An 8,416-nucleotide genomic window follows, 5' to 3' on the forward strand; every position below is an offset into this window, starting at 1 on the left:
TAATTATAACAGTTAGAGACGGGCATGAGTATTCAAGCACTCAAATGAACTGTCAAAACTCGATCTTTAACCAGATTTATTTTTTATATACTTTAAAACGATTTGGTTTAAATCTTGTCTTGAAGAACACTTACATTTCATTTGGACTCTAGTGTTATATTTGTGCATGTGCATTTGCGGTACAGAACAAAAAATAAACCATGCCAAGCATCACACGGTTTTTCTCCCAAAATTCCCTTGTTCCATCTGTGTCTCACTCGCTCAATTGCGTTCTGACCACTCCCTCTACACACATGCCGAGTGTACGCACAAGCTCTGTTAGGCCTATAACAACTAACTAATGGGATACACAAGCTACATTTATTGCCAAATGATGACAGTTGTATCACAAATTCAAAATGGACTGGTTGACTGAAGCAGGGAAATATGTGTTCCAATAATAAACTGCAGTTTTGAAATAATTGCGTCTGGTCTATTTTTATTTTTCGCTTAGGCCAACTTGCGTTTATCACCGCATGAACAAAGTCAAAATTGGCTATATCGCCCAAATTCAGGAAGGGAAAAAAAGCTTTTTGTTCTTAATTTAAGGTTAACAGTGTGGTTAAGGGTTAGGTATAAATAGGTGGGATGTATGACTTTGTGGCTGTGGTCACTACTGACAACCCTCCTTTGCGAACTGCTAGTGCCATTCGGAATTTGTACGCAATAACCTCCCTAAACATACAGGGTCCACACTGAAAATATGCAAAAACTTAAGTTTGTCTTCATCAAATTGTGTATTTTAATCAGAATCATTAAGCTTAGGCCTAATCACCAAACAGAGTAATTCATCCCCATGCAGCATTCAATGTGGAATTGTTAATCCATTTTAGAAAATTCCAAAGAACAGGCAGAATAAACTACAAATCTGTATATCGAAAATATGACCGATTTTGGCTTGCAACCCTGAAAAAAATGGTCTTTCAACTCGCCAAATTGAGCCCGGTTTCAAATGATCACTCCTGGGGAATAACTGTTCCAGGCGCAGGATGCACATCAAGTTAAATGAATGTCATGTGCACAAGTACAGTGGAATGCCGTTCTTGCAAGCTCTAAACCAAACAATGCAGTACAACAAAATAATGTAGAACAAAAACCTTACGAGAAATAAGAATCATTTTGCACTACTCTGTTCTATTTTATTATATTACATCATGTTTTTTTACTATAAAATGGGCGTGTCTTGACTGTGATAAGAGCTTGGAAAATAAGTGTCTTGTCTGCTAAATGAACAAAACAAGGCTATGCCATTGCACAGCCGTAGGGTTCTACAAGCAAGTGCCACTGCTGAGGTTACTTCCCTTTTGAAGATTGTGTTAATGATATAATATTTGAATAGTAAATGGCACTTTTTTATTGACTGAGTATATGAAATTACATGTTGTGTTTATAATGTTGTTCAGTGTGAAGTGTTGATCCCACCTGTCATGAGCAAAAGTAACAGACAGGTGTGGCATATCAATGAACTGATTAAACTGCATGATCAGTGCTAGCTGTGCCACTAGAGATTCTGGGTTTAAGTCCAGGCTCTGTCGCGATCGGGAGACCCATGGGGCGGCGCACAATTGGCCCAACGTCGTCCGGGTAAGGGGAGGGTTTGGCCGGCAGGGATGTCCTTGTCCCATCGTACACTAGCGAATCCTGTGGCGGGCCGAGCGCAGTGCACGCTGACATGGTCGCCAGGTGTACGGTGTTTCCTCCGACACATTGGTGTGGCTGGCTTCCGGGTTAAGTGGGCATTGTGTCAAGAAGCGGGGCGGCTCGGTTGGGTTGTGTTTCGGAGGACGCACGGCTCTCAACCGTCGCCTCTCCCGAGTCTGTATGGGAGTTGCAGAGACAAGACTAACTACCAATTGGATACCACGAAATTGGGGAGAAAAAGGAGTAATAAAAAATAAATAAACAGCATGATCATTACACAGTTGCACCTTGTTCTGGGGACAATAAAAGGCCACTCTAAAGTGTGCAGTTGTGTCACACAACAGAATGCCATAGTTGTCTCAAGTTTTGAGGGAGCGTGCAATTGGCATGCTGACTACAGGAATGTCCACCAGAGCAGTTGCCAGCGAATTGAATGTACATTTCTCTACTATAAGCCTCCTCCAACGACTTTTTCGAAAATTTGGCAGTAAGTCCAACCAGCCTCACAACCGCAGGCCACGAGTATGGTATCGTGTGGGCAAGCGGTTTGCTGATGTCAATGTTGTGAACACAGTGCCCCATGGTGGCGGTGTGGTTATAGTATGGGCAGGCACAAACTACAGACAACGAACAAAATTGCATTGTTTTTATGGCAACTTGAATGCACAGAAATACAGTGACAAGATCCTGAGGCCCATTGTCAGGCCCATTTAGCAATTAGAATTTGTTATCTGTAATGGTTATGATAAAGTAGGCATTGATGCACACTATTGGCATATACACTGAACAAAAATATAAAACACAACATGCAACAATTTAAAATAATTCATATAAATTCATATAAGGAAATCAGTCAATTGAAATAAATTCATTGGGCCCTAATCTATGTATAACACATGACTGGGATTATAGATATGCATCTGTTAGTCACAAATATCTTTTTAAAAAATGGTAGGGGTGTGAATCATCAAACCAGTCAGTATCTGATGTGACCACCATTTGCCTTATGCAGCGTGACACATCTCCTTCACGTTAAGTTGTTCAGGCTGTTGATTGTGGCCTGTGGAATGTTGTCCCACTCTTCTTCATTGGCTGTGCGAAGTTGCTGGATATTGGCGTGAACTGGAACACGGCGATCTTGAGCATCCCACACATGCTCAGTGGGTGACATGTCTGGTGAGTATACAGGCCATGGAAGAACTGGGACATTTTCAGTTTCCAGGAATTGTGTACAGATCCTTGCGACATGGGCATTATCATGCTGAAACATGAGGTGATGGCGGCGGATAAATGGCACTGCAATGGGCCTCAGAATCTCATCACAGTATCTCTGTGCATTAAAATTGCCATTGATAAATTGCAACTGTGTTCGTTGTCCGTAGCTTATGCCTGCCCATACCATAACCCCACCACCATGGGGCACTCTATTCACAACATTGACATCAGCAAACCGCTCGCCCACATGACGCCATACACATCTGCCCGGGACAGATTCAACCGGGGATCATCCGTGAAGAGCACACTTCTCTAGCGTGCCAGTGGATATCGAAGGAGAGCATTTGCTCCCTGAAGTCAGTTACGATGTTGAACTGCAATCTGGTCAAGACCCTGGTGAGGACGACGAGCACGTAGATGAACTTCCCTGAGACAGTTCCCACCGTTTCATCAGCTGTCCGGGTGGCTCGTCTCAGACCATCCCACAGGTGAAGAAGCCGGATGGGTAGGTCCTAGGCTGGCGTGGTTACACGTGGTCTGCGGATGTGAGGCCGGATGGACGTACCGCCAGATCTCTAAAAAGATGTTGGAGGAGGCTTATAGTAGAGAAATTAACATTAAATTATCTGGTAACGGCTCTGGTGGACATTCCTGTAGTCAGCATGCCAATTTCACGCTCCCTCAAAACTTGAGACATCTGTGGCATTGTGTTGTGTGACAAAACCGCACATTTTAGAGTGGCCTTATACTGTTTAAATAGCTTCTTGATAGGCTTTTGGTGCGTATGGAAGATTTCAGGGATTATTTTTATTTCAGCTCATGAAACATGCGACCAACACTTCACACGTTGCGTTTCTATTTTTGCTCAGTATAGATAAATGCGCAAAAAAATATATCCAGTGCGGGCCTTTTGTTCTAAAAATATTTTTTATTTTCATTCGAGTACTCTAAAAAAAAAAACACACGAGTACTCAAACAGTCAAAAAAATAATAATGAAATGGCTACCCCTAATAACAGTAGGCTATGCCCCCATTACCCTGTCTCTGAACCAAAGATGTCGAACCCACTCATACTTCTGACAATCTGAACTAATTAGGAACTACAGTACGTATTCCAGACATAGAGGAATAATGAGAGCAAAGCAGTCACCATGGCTACGTTAGACTATAAGACAAAACAATACAGCCCAATACAATAATGAGATGAGCTCCATCATTGAAGGCAAAGAAAAAGCCCGAAGCCTACTTAATTGGCAGTTATGGACATACACAGCACTCCAATTTCTGCTACTTAGGCTATGTCAGGATGTGCTGTGCCTTCTTAACTTTGTCTATTGGACAAGGGCAGGGTCTCGGCCTAAAATTGCCTTTTTACTATCAGCGATTGTAGCTGATCATTAGGCCTTAGCCTACATAGCATGATTTAGTTGAAAAATAATCAAACAAATGAGATGGGGAAACCTTTCAAGGATTGGCTAAGTGGAGAACGATTGTTGTGCCGTCTACTTGCAGAATTATGCGGTATGCCCAATGACAAAACTTAAGACAAAAAGAGCTGGAAAAGCCTTCATGAGCAACGGAGCCTGAAAATGTATGCCTAAACAAATATAATGATTTAGCCTATAAAACTTGAATGAATCATTTTATTAGCCTATACATAATATATTAACTTCAGCAAAGACCTTAGATAGGTCTTAATTATTCTTCCAACATCATAAATGCATAAAACTTTGTTTGAAAAAATTAAGATTCAACACTGCCTGTATGATTGTAAGAAAGAAGCATATTTTGAAAACTGGTGGCTACATCAGTCTGCCACCAAACAGCAGATGAAGAAAATTGAATCTGATTCTCTGCCTTTAGGCCTACATAGGCTAAATCAAAGAAAGTATGGTAAGGCTAGCAGATAACAGGCTTAGTTTAAAATGAAAAAAAAAGGTCTATGATTTATTTTCTCTCATATCAGATTATTCATACACACAACTGAACAGAGCCTTTGTTTACAGCTGAGGCAACACGAACCCGCTGACACACCCTCATGTGTATCAGAGGCAGCACAGCCGCTATCAGCACAAAAGAATGGACAATGAGTGACCAGACAACAATCAATGGAACCTCAAGGATTCCCTGCACAGAGTATTGATTGAGGGGGTTGAAAACTTCACCTCATCCCCCACCATTGCAAAACAGAAACCAACAAAGAAACACCAAGAAATAGAAGATAAGTAGACTAAATAGCCTTAATTTTATACAAGCCTCACAAATAGCAATGAGCAAAGTCAAATAACTAACAAAGAACCGAGTGGCTTACCTTTATGGAAAATGTCAATTTGACTGCACTGAATGGCAATGGCTGTTCTTCAATTACTATCCCTCACCCACACTGACTGAGTATCAACAAGCGCTGCCTAGGCTCCACATCCCTCCCTGACTCTCATGAATAATGGATGAGCAGGCAGAGCCATGCCCCAACCCCATTGTCACTGAATCCATCCTTTCACAGCTTTTAAAAAGCGGATGTCTCAATAATGAAACCCGGTCAAATACTAATGAATTAATGCATATTACCTTCTGATGCACATTTACTGAAAAGGATAAATAAGTTCTAGGTTCAAATACCACAAGAAGGACAAGGTAAAAACTCTATACCCACATGGTTTGGGCAGGCATAAGCTACAGACAATGAACAGAATTGCATTTTATCGATGGCAATTTGAATGCACAGAGATACTGTGATGAGATCCTGAGGCCCATTGTCATGCCATTCATCTGCTGCCATCACCTCATGTTTCAGCATGATAATACACTGACCCATGTCGCAAGGATCTGTACCAAATTCTAGGAAGCTGAAAATGTCCCAGTTCTTCCATGGCCTGCATACTCACCAGACATGTCACCCATTGAGCATGTGTGGGATGCTCTGGATCAACATGTACGACGGCGTGTTCCAGTTCCCGCCAATAACCAGCCTCTTCGCACAGCCATTGAATAGGAGTGGGTCAACATTCCACAATCAACAGCCTGATCAACTCTATGCGAAGGAGATGTGTCGCGCTGCATGAGGCAAATTGTGGTCACACCACATATGGACTGGTTTTCTGATCCACGCACCTACTTTTTTTTTTAAGGCATCTGTGACCAACAGAGGCATATCTGTATTCCCCAGACATGTTAACTCCATAAATTAGGGCCTAACTGATTCATTTCAATTGACTGATTTTCTTATATGAACTGTAACTCAGTAAAAATCTATGAAATTGTTTCATGTTGCATTTCTATTTTTTTGTTCAGTGTAGTTCCAAGATCTCTAAATTTAACCAGTCAGCTCGTTATAGCCTGTCTTCCTGTCATGGGGGATGAAAATGCTGACGATATATTTCCATGGGAATGTGTTGGTCACAAGGTCTTTTGTTTGGAAGAGCAAAGGGTCAGACAGCTTAGAAAGGACATGTTTCTGAATGCAACAGCCTAGGTACAGAGTTAATGTTTCGTCATTTTGCACCTAGCCTAAATGGCCTAAAAGTCCATTGGGACATGGTCCAACATAGCTCTGACGCAACCAAGAGACTTTTGACATTGTGCTGGCATCAAAGCTAGGTGTAACATAAAAATGATGAACCATAGGCTATAATGGGTGACTAACTATGCCAATGACGGACTTTTAAAGATAGCTAGACAACTCTTCAGATGTTTCTAATGTAATGGGCAGGTTACTGTCAGTGGTATAAAGTACTTAAGTAAAATGCTTTAAAGTACTAGTTATATTTGACAACTTTTACTTCACTACGTTCCTATAAAAAATAATGTACTTTTTACTCCATACATTTTCCATGACACCCAGAAGTAGACCATACATTTTGAATGCTTAGCCGGACAGGAAAATTGTATAACTCACACACTTATCAAGAGAACATCCCTGGTCCTCCCTACCGCCTCTGATCTGGCGGACTCACTAAACACACATGCTTTGTTTGTAAATTATGCCTGATTGTTAGTGTACCCTGGTTTAAAAAAAAACAAGAAAAAGGTGCAGTCTGGTTCGCTTTATGTAAGGAATTTGAAATGATTTGTACTTTTACTTTTGATACTTAAGCATATTTGAGCAAGTATATTTCAAACCAAGTACTTTTACTCAAGTAATAATTTAGTGGGTGACTTTCACTTGAGTCATTTTCTATTAAGGTATCTTTACATTTACTCAAGTATGGCAGTTGGGAACTTTTTCCACCACTGGTTAGTGTGACAGCTTATTGGACAGTTTATGCACAATAAGCTGTCACAATGTCGCTAGAGGGGATGCCTCTTTCGAATCCGAATGTGACATTTATTTTCTCACTCCTACCTAACATATAGTCTAAATGTTGAATACACTTCATTTGAACTGACTCTACCTGTCCGCTGATTTCGTCCTTATTCGGCTGGAAATATGAGACAAAATATTCACAGGAAAGTCATATTTGACTTCCAAACATTGGTATCTGTGTGCCTTCTTCCCCCCTCCACGGTAAAAAAAAAAAAAAAACTAGCGGTCACCCGGAAAAAGGTTCCAATCGTCTTGACATAATTTATTTTCCAAACACTTCCAATTAAATACATGTTTGGTGTTGGCTTAACTTGGCGTGACGGTTTTGGTGACCTTGTAATTCTCTCTCGAACAAGGTGAGTTGTTAATCAATTTATTCGCCTCAATTTACTCTCAAAAATTCGAAATGTTAATTGGCAACAGAGAAGACCTCGGCAAGACTACAAATTCCTGCGGGTCATTTGTAGCCAACACTGTCGGCTACCGTTCACTAGCGCGACCGGATGCATTTTTCTGCCTTTCCATGGTGAATCTATGTGCTGTATTGAAATGAATAAAGTGTTCAACTTCTTACGTCCCCTTTATCCTTCTTAGCTAGCCACAGACTACACTTTAGCTAGCTAGTTAGCAGAGCAGTTGATCGAATCATGTTGTTTTACTTAGCCTACTATAGATCATTGTCTGTACAGTATGTCGACTTCGGTGTCTATTTCAGACCTTTCGGCATTTTTCAATGATGAGCATTAAAAGGGGAGAATACCACTAAATCTGGCCATATGGAGAAGTGCAGCTATAGTGATAGGGCAATTTAAAGGTTTGGTGAGGGCCAACATGAGGAATAAAGTTTATCCTGTGTCAGTGAGTGTACCTCTTAAAGGATCCAACCCCAATTTTAAATTTTCGCCTAAAATTACATACCGAAATCTAACTGCCTGTAGCTCAGGACCTGAAGCAAGGACATGCATATTCTTGATACCATTTGAAAGGAAACACTGAAGTTTGTGGAAATGTGAAATGAATGTAGGAGAATAACACATTACATCTGGTAAATACACACAAAAAAAGGTGTCTTTATTTTTTTGTAGCATCTTTGAAATGCAAGAGAAAGGCCATAATGAATTATTGTAGCCCAGGTGCAATTTAGACTTTGGCCACTGAATAGCAGCAGTGTATGTGCAAAGTTTTAGACTGATCCAATGAACTATTGCATATCTATTA

General features: G+C 40.8%; 1 protein-coding gene across 3 annotated transcripts in view; it reads right to left on the bottom strand.

Moving 5' to 3' along the window:
* The window catches only part of kidins220a (kinase D interacting substrate 220a), a 98,049-nt gene extending 90,106 nt beyond the window's left edge, over positions 1-7,943 (bottom strand). For 2 of the 3 annotated variants that reach the window (XM_036962716.2, XM_036962715.2), the window contains exon 1: positions 5,207-5,441. The gene's annotated coding sequence lies outside the window, so the exon portion shown is untranslated. Of the gene's footprint in view, positions 1-5,206; positions 5,442-7,286 lie in introns of those variants that run through there. The other variant, XM_090220573.1, reaches the window with a different exon arrangement.
* Between the last annotated feature and the right edge of the window lie 473 nt (positions 7,944-8,416).

The sequence above is a fragment of the Oncorhynchus mykiss genome, chromosome 25 (genome assembly GCF_057628025.1).
Source record: "Oncorhynchus mykiss isolate SJ-2025 chromosome 25, ASM5762802v1, whole genome shotgun sequence".
Classification (NCBI taxonomy): domain Eukaryota; kingdom Metazoa; phylum Chordata; class Actinopteri; order Salmoniformes; family Salmonidae; genus Oncorhynchus; species Oncorhynchus mykiss.